This window comes from Oncorhynchus mykiss, chromosome 17 (genome assembly GCF_013265735.2).
Source record: "Oncorhynchus mykiss isolate Arlee chromosome 17, USDA_OmykA_1.1, whole genome shotgun sequence".
Lineage (NCBI taxonomy): Eukaryota > Metazoa > Chordata > Actinopteri > Salmoniformes > Salmonidae > Oncorhynchus > Oncorhynchus mykiss.
Window position 1 is genome coordinate 5,092,960 of NC_048581.1, and position 13,664 is coordinate 5,106,623.

Genomic DNA, 13,664 nt, shown 5'->3' on the forward strand with positions numbered 1-13,664 from the left:
TTTTTACTTTCATGCAGGGCCATGCAAGGGAGAAAAGAAGCAATGTTGTGTGTCACGGATGGGTTTCCAACTCAATAGTGTAGTCCGTCACCTTAACCAACCAGCCACCAAGTTCTGTGCCCGCGCGCTGGCAATTGCACCTCCTACTGGTGGTTGTTCATGTCAATTCCTTGATTGAAAAAAAGGAAAGTTGTGATGGTCTGTGCGACGACCAAGCAGTCCATTTTAACAGTGGGAACTGTGGCCGAGCTGTCCAGAGAACTGGATTTAAGGACCCAGTCTTTCGGAGGTGTCGGTTCAAAGTCCACCGCTGCAAGTTTTTCTCAACAGAAAACTGTAATGTAATTTCAAACAAGGCCACCAAGGACACCGGACAAATAAAGGGAATCCAGCCTTTACCCTCATTCCCACGTCTGTTATTGCAATTATCTGCCGTGTTTTTCTAATTCAATCTGCTTCAGACATGAAAGCAGAAACTAATTCTAGGTTTATACGATGGAAGAAAGAGCAACATCAGATAAATTAAGATTTTTAAAAAGAGAATCAAAAAAAGATGAAGGACGCAAGAGCAACATGAGATAGATAAAGATTTTAAAGAAGAAAATGAAAAAAAAGACTAAAATACAAGGAAGTACAGACGCTCTAGGTAACTGACGAGAAAGTGTAAATATTTTGCCAGAGCTGGGTAGTGTGGCCGAGCGGTCTAAGGCGCTGGATTAAGGCTCCTGTCTCTAAGGAGGCGTGGGTTCAAATCCCACCACTGCCATCTTTATTGAGTTTTTTTGCGCAAGCTATCACATTTTCTGCTTTGTTTCCGGGTTTTTACTTTCATGTCGCCCATGCAAGGGAGAAAAGAAGCAATGTTGTGTGTCACGGATGGGGTTCCAACTCAATAGTGTAGTCCATCACCTTAACCAATCAGCCACCAAGTCCTGTGCTCTCGCTGTGGCAGTTGCACCTCCTACTGTGGGTTGTTCACGTCAAATCCTTGATTGGATAAAAGGAAAGTTGTGATGGTCTGTGCGACAACCAAGCAGTCAATTTTAACAGTGGGAACTGTGGCCGAGCTGTCCAGAGAACTGGATTTAAGGACCCAGTCTTTCGGAGGTGTCGGTTCAAAGTCCACCACCGCAACTTTTTCTCAACAGAAAACTGTAATGTAATTTCAAACAAGGCCACCAAGGACACCGGAAAATAAAGGGAATCCAGCCTTTACCCTAATTCCCATGTCTGTTATTGCAATTATCTGCCGTGTTTTTCTAATTCAATCTGCTTCAGACATAAAAGCAGAAACTAATTCTAAGTTTATACGATGGAAGAAAGAGCAACATCAGATAAATTACGATTTTTAAAAAGAGAATCAAAAAAAGATGAAGGACGCAAGAGCAACATGAGATACATAAAGATTTTAAAGAAGAAAATGAAAAAGAAGACTAAAATACAAGGAAGTGCAGACGCTCTAGGTAACTGACGAGAAAGTGTGAATATTTTCCCAGAGCTGGGTAGTGTGGCCGAGCGGTCTAAGGCGTTGGATTTAGGCTCCAGTCTCTAAGGAGGCGTGGGTTCAAATCCCAACACTGCCATCTTTGTTGAGTTTTTTTGCGCAAGCTATCACATGTTCTGCTTTATTTCAGCGTTTTTAGTTTCATGCAGGGCCATGCAAGGGAGAAAAGAAGCAATGTTGTGTGTCACGGATGGGGTTCCAACTCAATAGTGTAGTCCGTCGCCTTAACCAACCATCCACCAAGTCCTGTGCTCTCACGGTGGCAGTTGCACCTCCTACCGGTGGTTGTTCACGTCAAATCCTTGATTGGAAAAAAGGAAAGTTGTGATGGTCTGTGGGACGACCCAGCAGTCCATTTTAACAGTTGGTACTGTGGGCGAGCTGTCCAGAGAACTGGATTTAAGGACCCAGTCTTTCAGAGGTGTCGGTTCAAAGTCCACCACTGCAACTTTTTCTCAACAGAAAACTGTAATGTAATTTCAAACAAGGCCACCAAGGACACCGGAAAATAAAGGGAATCCAGCCTTTACCCTCATTCCCACGTCTATTATTGCTATTATCTGCCGTGTTTTTCTAATTCAATCTGCTTCAGACATAAAAGCAGAAACTAATTCTAAGTTTATACGATGAAAGAAAGAGCAACATCAGATAAATTAAGATTTTTAGAAAGAGAATCAAAAAAAGATGAAGGACGCAAGAGCAACATGAGATACATAAAGATTTTAAAGAAGAAAATGAAAAAGAAGACTAAAATACAGGGAAGTGCAGACGCTCTACGTAACTGACGAGAAAGTGAGGAAGCTTGCCAGAGTTGGGTATTGTGGCCGAGCGGTCTAAGGCGCTGGATTAAGGCTCCAGTCTCTAAGGAGGCGTGGGTTCAAATCCCACCACTGCCATCTTTATTGAGTTTGTTTGCGTAAGCTATCACATGTTCTGCTTTATTTCAGCGTTTTTACTTTCATGCAGGGCCATGCAAGGGAGAAAAGAAGCAATGTTGTGTGTCACGGATGGGGTTCCAACTCAATAGTGTAGTCCATCGCCTTAACCAACCAGCCACCAAGTCCTGTGCCCCCGCGGTGGCAGTTGCACCTCCTACCGGTGGTTGTTCACGTCAAAGCCTAGATTGTAAACAAGGAAAGTTGGGCTGGGCTGTGCGACGACCTAGCAGTCCATTTTAACAGTGGGTACTGTGGCCAAGCTGTCCAGAGAACTGTATTTAAGGATCCAGTCTTTCAGAGGTGTGGGTTCAAAGTCCACCGCTTTAACTTTTTCTCAACAAAAAACTGTAATGTAATTTCAAACAAGGCCACCAAGGACACCGGACAAATAAAGGGAATCCATCCTTTACCCTAATTCCCACCTCTGTTTTTGAAAAAATTCTGCTGTGTTTTTCAGATTCAATCTGCTTCAGACATAAAAGCAGAAACACATTTTCAGTGTACACAATGGAAGAAAGAGCAACATCAGATAAATTAAGATTTTTAAAAAGAGAATCAAAAAAAGATGAAGGACGCAAGAGCAACATGAGATACATAAAGATTTTTAAGAAGAAAATGAAAAAGAAGACTAAAATACAAGGGAGTGCAGATAAATCAAAGGCGTGGGTTCAAATCCTATCACTGCCGTCTAAAATACAAGGGGGTGCAGACGCTCTAGGTAACTGACGAGAAATTGTTGTTACCTTGCAGAGCTGGTTAGTGTGGCCGAGCGGTCTAAGGCGCTGGATTAAGGCTCCAGTCTCTAAGGAGGCGTGGGTTCAAATCCCACCACTGCCATCTTTACTGAGTTTGTTTGCGCAAGCTATCACATGTTCTGCTTTATTTCAGTGTTTTTACTTTCATGTAGGGTCATGCAAGGGAGAAAAAAATCAATGTTGTGTGTCACGTATGGGGTTCCAACTCAATAGTGTAGTCCATCGCCTTAACCAACCAGCCACCAAGTCCTGTGCCCCCGCGGTGGCAGTTGCACCTCCTACCGGTGGTTGTTCACGTCAAATCCTTGATTGGAAAAAAGGAAAGTTGTGATGGTCTGTGCGACGACCCAGCAGTCCATTTTAACAGTTGGTACTGTGGCCAAGCTGTCCAGAGAACTGGATTTAAGGACCCAGTTTTTCGGAGGTGTCGGTTCAAAGTCCACCGCTGCAACTTTTTCTCAACAGAAAACTGTAATGTATTTTCAAACAAGGCCACCAAGGAAACCGGACAAATAAAGGGAATCCAGCCTTTACCCTAATTCCCATGTCTGTTATTTCAATTATCTGCTGTGTTTTTCTAATTCAATCTGCTTCAGACATAAAAGCAGAAACTAATTCTAAGTTTATACGATGGAAGAAAGAGCAACATCAGATAAATTAAGATTTTTAAAAAGAGAATCAAAAAAAGATGAAGGACGCAAGAGCAACATGAGATACATAAAGATTTTAAAGAAGAAAATGAAAAAGAAGACTAAAATACAAGGAAGTGCAGACGCTCTAGGTAACTGACGAGAAATTGTGAATAGTTTGCCAGAGCTGGTTAGTGTGGCCGAGCGGTCTAAGGCGCTGGATTAAGGCTCCAGTCTCTAAGGAGGCGTGGGTTCAAATCCCACCACTGCCGTCTTTATTGAGTTTGTTTGCGCAAGCTATCACATGTTCTGCTTTATTTCAGCGTTTTTACTTTCATGTAGGGCCATGCAAGGGAGAAAAGAAGCAATGGTGTAGTCCATCGCCTTAACCAACCAAGTCCTGTGCCCCCGCTGTGGCAATTGCACCTCCTACTGGTGGTTGTTCATGTCAATTCCTTGATTGGAAAAAAGGAAAGTTGTGATGGTCTGTGCGACGACCAAGCATTCTATTTTAACAGTGGGAACTGTGGCCAAGCTGTCCAGAGAACTGGATTTAAGGACCCAGTCTTTCGGAGGTGTCGGTTCAAATCAAATCAAATTTTATTTGTCACATACACATGGTTAGCAGATGTTAATGCGAGTGTAGCGAAATGCTTGTGCTTCTAGTTCCGACAATGCAGTAATAACAAGTAATCTAACTAACAATTCCAAAACTACTGTCTTGTACACAGTGTAAGGGGATAAAGAATATGTACATAAGGATATATGAATGAGTGATGGTACAGAGCAGCATAGGCAAGATACAGTAGATGGTATCGAGTACAGTATGTACAAATGAGATGAGTATGTAAACAAAGTGGCATAGTATAAAGTGGCTAGTGATACATGTATTACATAAGGATACCGTCGATGATATAGAGTACAGTATATACGTATGCATATGAGATGAATAATGTAGGGTAAGTAACATTTATATAAGGTAGCATTGTTTAAAGTGGCTAGTGATATATTTACATCATTTCCCATCAATTCCCATTATTAAAGTGGCTGGAGTTGAGTCAGTGTCAGTGTGTTGGCAGCAGCCACTCAGTGTTAGTGGTGGCTGTTTAACAGTCTGATGGCCTTGAGATAGAAGCTGTTTTTCAGTCTCTAGGTCCTAGCTTTGATGCACCTGTACTGACCTCGCCTTCTGGATGATAGCGGGGTGAACAGGCAGTGGCTCGGGTGGTTGATGTCCTTGATGATCTTTATGGCCTTCCTGTGACATCGGGTGGTGTAGGTGTCCTGGAGGGCAGGTAGTTTGCCCCCGGTGATGCGTTGTGCAGACCTCACTACCCTCTGGAGAGCCTTACGGTTGAGGGCGGTGCAGTTGCCATACCAGGCGGTGATACAGCCCGCCAGGATGCTCTCGATTGTGCATCAGTAGAAGTTTGTGAGTGCTTTTGGTGACAAGCCGAATTTCTTCAGCCTCCTGAGGTTGAAGAGGCGCTGCTGCGCCTTCTTCACGATGCTGTCTGTGTGAGTGGACCAATTCAGTTTGTCTGTGATGTGTATGCCGAGGAACTTAAAACTTGCTACCCTCTCCACTACTGTTCCATCAATGTGGATAGGGGGGTGTTCCCTCTGCTGTTTCCTGAAGTCCACAATCATCTCCTGAGTTTTGTTGACGTTGAGTGTGAGGTTATTTTCCTGACACCACACTCCGAGGGCCCTCACCTCCTCCCTGTAGGCCGTCTCGTCGTTGTTGGTAATCAAGCCTACCACTGTTGTGTCGTCCGCAAACTTGATGATTGAGTTGGAGGCGTGCGTGGCCACGCAGTCGTGGGTGAACAGGGAGTACAGGAGAGGGCTCAGAACGCACCCTTGTGGGGCCCCAGTGTTGAGGATCAGCGGGGAGGAGATGTTGTTGCCTACCCTCACCACCTGGGGGCGGCCCGTCAGGAAGTCCAGTACCCAGTTGCACAGGGCGGGGTCGAGACCCAGGGTCTCGAGCTTGATGACGAGCTTGGAGGGTACTATGGTGTTGAATGCCGAGCTGTAGTCAATGAACAGCATTCTCACATAGGTATTCCTCTTGTCCAGATGGGTTAGGGCAGTGTGCAGTGTGGTTGAGATTGCATCGTCTGTGGACCTATTTGGGCGGTAAGCAAATTGGAGTGGGTCTAGGGTGTCAGGTAGGGTGGAGGTGATATGGTCCTTGACTAGTCTCTCAAAGCACTTCATGATGACGGATGTGAGTGCTACGGGGCGGTAGTCGTTTAGCTCAGTTACCTTAGCTTTCTTGGGAACAGGAACAATGGTGGCCCTCTTGAAGCATGTGGGAACAGCAGACTGGTATAGGGATTGATTGAATATGTCCGTAAACACACCGGCCAGCTGGTCTGCGCATGCTCTGAGGGCGCGGCTGGGGATGCCGTCTGGGCCTGCAGCCTTGCGAGGGTTAACACGTTTAAATGTCTTACTCACCTCGGCTGCAGTGAAGGAGAGACCGCATGTTTTCGTTGCAGGCCGTGTCAGTGGCACTGTATTGTCCTCAAAGCGGGCAAAAAAGTTATTTAGTCTGCCTGGGAGCAAGACATCCTGGTCCGTGACTGGGCTGGATTTCTTCCTGTAGTCCGTGATTGACTGTAGACCCTGCCACATGCCTCTTGTGTCTGAGCCGTTGAATTGAGATTCTACTTTGTCTCTGTACTGGCGCTTAGCTTGTTTGATAGCCTTGCGGAGGGAATAGCTGCACTGTTTGTATTCGGTCATGTTACCAGACACCTTGCCCTGATTAACAGCAGTGGTTCGCGCTTTCAGTTTCACACGAATGCTGCCATCAATCCACGGTTTCTGGTTAGGGAATGTTTTAATCGTTGCTATGGGACCGACATCTTCAACGCACGTTCTAATGAACTCGCACACCGAATCAGCGTATTCGTCAATGTTGTTATCTGACGCAATACGAAACATCTCCCAGTCCACGTGATGGAAGCAGTCTTGGAGTGTGGAGTCAGCTTGGTTGGACCAGCGTTGGACAGACCTCAGCATGGGAGCCTCTTGTTTTAGTTTCTGTTGGGTAGTGTGGCCGAGCGGTCTAAGGCGCTAGATTTAGGCTCCAGTCTCTGAGGAGGCGTGCGTTCAAATCCCACCACTGCCATCTTTTTTGAGTTTGTTTGCGCAAGCTATCACATGTTCTGCATTATTTAAGCTTTTTTTACTTTCATGCAGGGCCATGCAAGGGAGAAAAGATGCAATGTTGTGTGTCACGGATGGGGTTCCAACTCAATAGTGTAGTCCGTCGCCTTAACCAACCAGCCACCAAGTCCTGTGCTCTCACGGTGGCAGTTGCACCTCCTACCGGTGGTTGTTCATGTCAAATCCTTGATTGGAAAAAAGGAAAGTTGTGATGGTCTGTGGGACGACCCAGCAGTCCATTTTAACAGTGGGAACTGTGGCCGAGCTGTCCAGAGAACTGGATTTAAGGACCCAGTCTTTCGGAGGTGTCGGTTCAAAGTCCACCGCTGCAAGTTTTTCTCAACAGAAAACTGTAATGTAATTTCAAACAAGGCCACCAAGGACACCAGACAAATAAAGGGAATCCAGCCTTTACCCTAATTCCCACGTCTGTTATTGCAATTATCTGATGTGTATTTCTAATTCAATCTGCTTCAGAAATAAAAGCAGAAACTAATTCTAAGTTTATACGATGGAAGAAAGAGCAACATCAGATAAATTAAGATTTTTACAAAGACAATCAAAAAAAGATGAAGGACGCAAGAGCAACATGAGATACATAAAGATTTTAAAGAAGAAAATGAAAAAGAAGACTAAAATACAAGGGAGTGCAGACGCTCTAGGTAACTGACGATAAAGTGTGGAAGCTTGCCAGAGCTGGGTAGTGTGGCCGAGCGGTCTAAGGCGCTGGATTAAGGCTCCAGTCTCTAAGGAGGCGTGGGTTCAAATCCCACCACTGCCATCTTTATTGAGTTTGTTTGCGCAAGCTATCACATGTTCTGCTTTATTTCAGCGTTTTTACTTTCATGCAGGGCCATGCAAGGGAGAAAAGAAGCAATGTTGTGTGTCACGGATGGGGATCCGACTCAATAGTGTAGTCCATCGCCTTAACCAACCAGCCACCAAGTCCTGTGCCCCCGCGGTGGCAGTTGCACCTCCTACCGGTGGTTGTTCACGTCAAATCCTTGATTGGAAAAAAGGAAAGTTGTGATGGTCTGTGCGACGACCAAGCAGTCAATTTTAACAGTGGGAACTGTGGCCGAGCTGTCCAGAGAACTGGATTTAAGGACCCAGTCTTTCGGAGGTGTAGGTTCAAAGTCCACCTCTGCAACTTTTTCTCAACAGAAAACTGTAATGTAATTTCAAACAAGGCCACCAAGGACACCGGACAAATAAAGGGAATCCAGCCTTTACAATAATTCCCACGTCTGTTATTGCAATTATCTGCCGTGTTTTTCTAATTCAATCTGCTTCAGACATGAAAGCAGAAACTAATTCTAAGTTTATACGATGGAAGAAAGAGCAACATCAGATAAATTAAGATTTTTAAAAAGAGAATCAAAAAAAGATGAAGGACGCAAGAGCAACATAAGATACATAAAGATTTTAAAGAAGAAAATGAAAAAGAAGACTAAAATACAAGGGAGTGCAGACGCTCCAGGTAACTGACGAGAAAGTTTGGAAATCTTACCAGAGCTGGGTAGTGTGGCCGAGTGGTCTAAGGCGCTGGATTTAGGCTCCAGTCTCTAAGGAGGCGTGGGTTCAAATCCCACCACTGCCATCTTTATTGAGTTTGTTTGCGCAAGCTATCACATGTTCTGCTTTATTTCAGCGTTTTTACTTTCATGCAGGGCCATGCAAGGGAGAAAAGAAGCAATGTTGTGTGTCACGGATGGGGTTCCAACTCAATAGTGTAGTCCATCGCCTTAACCAACCAGCCACCAAGTCCTGTGCCCCCGCGGTGGCAGTTGCACCTCCTACCGGTGGTTCTTCACGTCAAATCCTTGATTGGAAAAAAGGAAAGTTGTGATGGTCTGTGCGACGACCAAGCAGTCCATTTTAGCAGTCCATTTTAACAGTGGGAACTGTGGCCGAGCTGTCCAGAGAACTGGATTTAAGGACCCAGTCTTTCGGAGGTGTAGGTTCAAAGTCCACCTCTGCAACTTTTTCTCAACAGAAAACTGTAATGTAATTTCAAACAAGGCCACCAAGGACACCGGACAAATAAAGGGAATCCAGCCTTTACAATAATTCCCACGTCTGTTATTGCAATTATCTGCCGTGTTTTTCTAATTCAATCTGCTTCAGACATGAAAGCAGAAACTAATTCTAAGTTTATACGATGGAAGAAAGAGCAACATCAGATAAATTAAGATTTTTAAAAAGAGAATCAAAAAAAGATGAAGGACGCAAGAGCAACATAAGATACATAAAGATTTTAAAGAAGAAAATGAAAAAGAAGACTAAAATACAAGGGAGTGCAGACGCTCCAGGTAACTGACGAGAAAGTTTGGAAATCTTACCAGAGCTGGGTAGTGTGGCCGAGTGGTCTAAGGCGCTGGATTTAGGCTCCAGTCTCTAAGGAGGCGTGGGTTCAAATCCCACCACTGCCATCTTTATTGAGTTTGTTTGCGCAAGCTATCACATGTTCTGCTTTATTTCAGCGTTTTTACTTTCATGCAGGGCCATGCAAGGGAGAAAAGAAGCAATGTTGTGTGTCACGGATGGGGTTCCAACTCAATAGTGTAGTCCATCGCCTTAACCAACCAGCCACCAAGTCCTGTGCCCCCGCGGTGGCAGTTGCACCTCCTACCGGTGGTTCTTCACGTCAAATCCTTGATTGGAAAAAAGGAAAGTTGTGATGGTCTGTGCGACGACCAAGCAGTCCATTTTAGCAGTCCATTTTAACAGTGGGAACTGTGGCCGAGCTGTCCAGAGAACTGGATTTAAGGACCCAGTCTTTCGGAGGTGTAGGTTCAAAGTCCACCTCTGCAACTTTTTCTCAACAGAAAACTGTAATGTAATTTCAAACAAGGCCACCAAGGACACCGGACAAATAAAGGGAATCCAGCCTTTACAATAATTCCCACGTCTGTTATTGCAATTATCTGCCGTGTTTTTCTAATTCAATCTGCTTCAGACATGAAAGCAGAAACTAATTCTAAGTTTATACGATGGAAGAAAGAGCAACATCAGATAAATTAAGATTTTTAGAAAGAGAATCAAAAAAAGATGAAGGACGCAAGAGCAACATGAGATACATAAAGATTTTAAAGAAGAAAATGAAAAAGAAGACTAAAATACAAGGAAGTACAGACGCTCTAGGTAACTGACGAGAAAGTGTAAATATTTTGCCAGCGCTGGGTAGTGTGGCCGAGCGGTCTAAGGCGCTGGATTTAGGCTCCAGTCTCTAAGGAGGCGTGGGTTCAAATCCCACCACTGCCATCTTTGTTGAGTTTGTTTGCGCAAGCTATCACATGTCCTGCTTTATTTCAGCGTTTTTACTTTCATGTAGGGCCATGCAAGGGAGAAAAGAAGCAATGTTAAGTGTCACGGATGGGGTTCCAACTCAATAGTGTAGCCAACCAGCCACCAAGTCCTGTGCCCCCACGGTGGCAGTTGCACCTCCTACCGGTGGTTGTTCACGTCAAATCCTTGATTGGAAAAAAGGAAAGTTGTGATGGTCTGTGCGGCTATCCCTTGCATTCCCATTTTAACAGTGGGAACTGTGGCCGAGCTGTCCAGAGAACTGCATTTAAGGACCCAGTCTTTCGGAGGTGTCGGTTCAAAGTCCACCACTGCAACTTTTTCTCAACAGAAAACTGTAATGTCATTTCAAACTAGGTCACCAAGGACACCGGACAAATAAAGGGAATCCAGCCTTTACCCTAATTCCCACGTCTGTTATTGCAATTATCTGCAGTGTTTTTCTAATTCAATCTTCTTCAGACATAAAAGCAGAAACAAATTCTAAGTTTATACGATGGAAGAAAGAGCAACATCAGATAAATTAAGATTTTTAGAAAGAGAATCAAAAAAAGATGAAGGACGCAAGAGCAACATGAGATACATAAAGATTTTAAAGAAGAAAATGAAAAAGAAGACTAAAATACAAGGAAGTGCAGACACTCTAGGTAACTGACGAGAAAGTGTGAATATTTTGCCAGAGCTGGGTAGTGTGGCCGAGCGGTCTAAGGCGCTGGATTAAGGCTCCAGTCTCTAAGGAGGCGTGGGTTCAAATCCCACCACTGTCATCTTTATTGAGTTTGTTTGCGCAAGCTATCACATGTTCTGCTTTATTTCAGCGTTTTTACTTTCATGCAGGGCCATGCAAGGGAGAAAAGAAGCAATGTTGTGTGTCACGGATGGGGTTCCAACTCAATAGTGTAGTCCATCGCCTTAACCAACCAGCCACCAAGTCCTGTGCCCCCGCGGTGGCAGTTGCACCTCCTACCGGTGGTTCTTCACGTCAAATCCTTGATTGGAAAAAAGGAAAGTTGTGATGGTCTGTGCGACGACCAAGCAGTCCATTTTAACAGTGGGAACTGTGGCCGAGCTGTCCAGAGAACTGCATTTAAGGACCCAGTCATTCGGAGGTGTCGGTTCAAAGTCCACCACTGCAACTTTTTCTCAACAGAAAACTGTAATGTCATTTCAAACTAGGCCACCAAGGACACCGGACAAATAAAGGGAATCCAGCCTTTACCCTAATTCCCATGTCTGTTATTTCAATTATCTGCCGTGTTTTTCTACTTCAATCTGCTTCAGACATAAAAGCAGAAACTAATTCTAAGTTTATACGATGGAAGAAAGAGCAACATCAGATAAATTAAGATTTTTAAAAAGAGGATCAAAAAAAGATGAAGGACGCAAGAGCAACATGAGATACATGAAGATTTTAAAGAAGAAAATGAAAAAGAAGACTAAAATACAAGGGAGTGCAGACGCTCTAGGTAACTGACGAGAAAGTGTGGAAATCTTGCCAGAGCTGGGTAGTGTGGCCGAGCGGTCTAAGGTGCTGGATTTAGGCTCAAGTCTCTAAGGAGGCGTGGGTTCAAATCCCACCACTGCCATCTTTATTGAGTTTGTTTGCGCAAGCTATCACATGTTCTGCTTTATTTCAGCGTTTTTACTTTCATGCAGGGCCATGCAAGGGAGAAAAGAAGCAATGTTGTGTGTCACGGATGGGGTTCCAACTCAATAGTGTAGTCCATCGCCTTAACCAACCAGCCACCAAGTCCTGTGCCCCCGCGGTGGCAGTTGCACCTCCTACCGGTGGTTCTTCACGTCAAATCCTTGATTGGAAAAAAGGAAAGTTGTGATGGTCTGTGCGACGACCAAGCAGTCCATTTTAACAGTGGGAACTGTGGCCGAGCTGTCCAGAGAACTGCATTTAAGGACCCAGTCATTCGGAGGTGTCGGTTCAAAGTCCACCACTGCAACTTTTTCTCAACAGAAAACTGTAATGTCATTTCAAACTAGGCCACCAAGGACACCGGACAAATAAAGGGAATCCAGCCTTTACCCTAATTCCCATGTCTGTTATTTCAATTATCTGCCGTGTTTTTCTACTTCAATCTGCTTCAGACATAAAAGCAGAAACTAATTCTAAGTTTATACGATGGAAGAAAGAGCAACATCAGATAAATTAAGATTTTTAAAAAGAGGATCAAAAAAAGATGAAGGACGCAAGAGCAACATGAGATACATAAAGATTTTAAAGAAGAAAATGAAAAAGAAGACTAAAATACAAGGGAGTGCAGACGCTCTAGGTAACTGACGAGAAAGTGTGGAAATCTTGCCAGAGCTGGGTAGTGTGGCCGAGCGGTCTAAGGTGCTGGATTTAGGCTCAAGTCTCTAAGGAGGCGTGGGTTCAAATCCCACCACTGCCATCTTTATTGAGTTTGTTTGCGCAAGCTATCACATGTTCTGCTTTATTTCAGCGTTTTTACTTTCATGCAGGGCCATGCAAGGGAGAAAAGAAGCAATGTTGTGTGTCACGGATGGGGTTCCAACTCAATAGTGTAGTCCATCGCCTTAACCAACCAGCCACCAAGTCCTGTTCCCCCACGGTGGCAGTTGCACCTCCTACCGGTGATTGTTCACGTCAAATCCTTGATTGGAAAAAAGGAAAGTTGTGATGGTCTGTGCGACGACCAAGCAGTCCATTTTAACAGTTGGTACTGTGGCCGAGCTGTCCAGAGAACTGGATTTAAGGACCCAGTCTTTCGGAGGTGTCGGTTCAAAGTCCACCGCTGCAACTTTTTCTCAACAGAAAACTGTAATGTAATTTCAAACAAGGCCACCAAGGACACCGGACAAATGAAGGGAATCCAGCCTTTCCCCTAATTCCCACATCTGTTATTGCAATTATCTGCCGTGTTTTTCTAATTCAGCCTGCTTCAGACATAAAAGCAGAAACGAATTCTAAGTTCATACGATGGAAGAAAGCGCAACATCAGATAAATTAAGATTTTTAAAAAGATAATCAAAAAAAGATGAAGGACGCAAGAGCAACATGAGATACATGAAGATTTTAAAGAAGAAAATGAAAAAGAAGACAAAAATTCAAGGAAGTGCAGACGCTCTAGGTAACTGACGAGAAAGTGTGAATATTTTGACAGAGCTGGGTAGTGTGGCTGAGCAGTCTAAGGTGCTGGATTAAGGCTCCAGTCTCTAAGGAGGCGTGGGTTCAAATCCCAACTCTGCCATCTTTATTGAGTTTGTTTGCGCAAGCTATCACATGTTCTGCTTTATTTCAGCGTTTTTACTTTCATGCAGGTCCATGCAAGGGAGAAAAGAGGCAATGTTGTGTTTCACGGATAGGGTACCAACTCAA

At 44.3% G+C, this 13,664-nt stretch overlaps 12 non-coding genes across 12 annotated transcripts; all 12 read left to right on the forward strand.

Annotated features, from left to right (window-relative positions):
• Positions 1-684: 684 nt before the first annotated feature.
• trnal-aag lies at positions 685-766 on the forward strand. Its single transcript has one exon. It is a non-coding gene; the product is annotated as a tRNA-Leu (tRNA).
• A 735-nt stretch (positions 767-1,501) lies between these two features.
• trnal-uag lies at positions 1,502-1,583 on the forward strand. The gene has a single exon. It is a non-coding gene; the product is annotated as a tRNA-Leu (tRNA).
• A 735-nt stretch (positions 1,584-2,318) lies between these two features.
• Positions 2,319-2,400, forward strand: trnal-aag. The gene has a single exon. It is a non-coding gene; the product is annotated as a tRNA-Leu (tRNA).
• A 796-nt stretch (positions 2,401-3,196) lies between these two features.
• Positions 3,197-3,279, forward strand: trnal-aag. The gene has a single exon. It is a non-coding gene; the product is annotated as a tRNA-Leu (tRNA).
• A 736-nt stretch (positions 3,280-4,015) lies between these two features.
• Positions 4,016-4,098, forward strand: trnal-aag. The gene has a single exon. It is a non-coding gene; the product is annotated as a tRNA-Leu (tRNA).
• A 3,607-nt stretch (positions 4,099-7,705) lies between these two features.
• Positions 7,706-7,787, forward strand: trnal-aag. Its single transcript has one exon. It is a non-coding gene; the product is annotated as a tRNA-Leu (tRNA).
• Positions 7,788-8,524: 737 nt separating this feature from the next.
• Positions 8,525-8,606, forward strand: trnal-uag. The gene has a single exon. It is a non-coding gene; the product is annotated as a tRNA-Leu (tRNA).
• A 750-nt stretch (positions 8,607-9,356) lies between these two features.
• On the forward strand, positions 9,357-9,438 carry trnal-uag. The gene has a single exon. It is a non-coding gene; the product is annotated as a tRNA-Leu (tRNA).
• Positions 9,439-10,188: 750 nt separating this feature from the next.
• trnal-uag lies at positions 10,189-10,270 on the forward strand. Its single transcript has one exon. It is a non-coding gene; the product is annotated as a tRNA-Leu (tRNA).
• A 727-nt stretch (positions 10,271-10,997) lies between these two features.
• On the forward strand, positions 10,998-11,079 carry trnal-aag. The gene has a single exon. It is a non-coding gene; the product is annotated as a tRNA-Leu (tRNA).
• A 737-nt stretch (positions 11,080-11,816) lies between these two features.
• trnal-uag lies at positions 11,817-11,898 on the forward strand. The gene has a single exon. It is a non-coding gene; the product is annotated as a tRNA-Leu (tRNA).
• A 737-nt stretch (positions 11,899-12,635) lies between these two features.
• Positions 12,636-12,717, forward strand: trnal-uag. The gene has a single exon. It is a non-coding gene; the product is annotated as a tRNA-Leu (tRNA).
• The last annotated feature ends 947 nt before the right edge of the window (positions 12,718-13,664 follow it).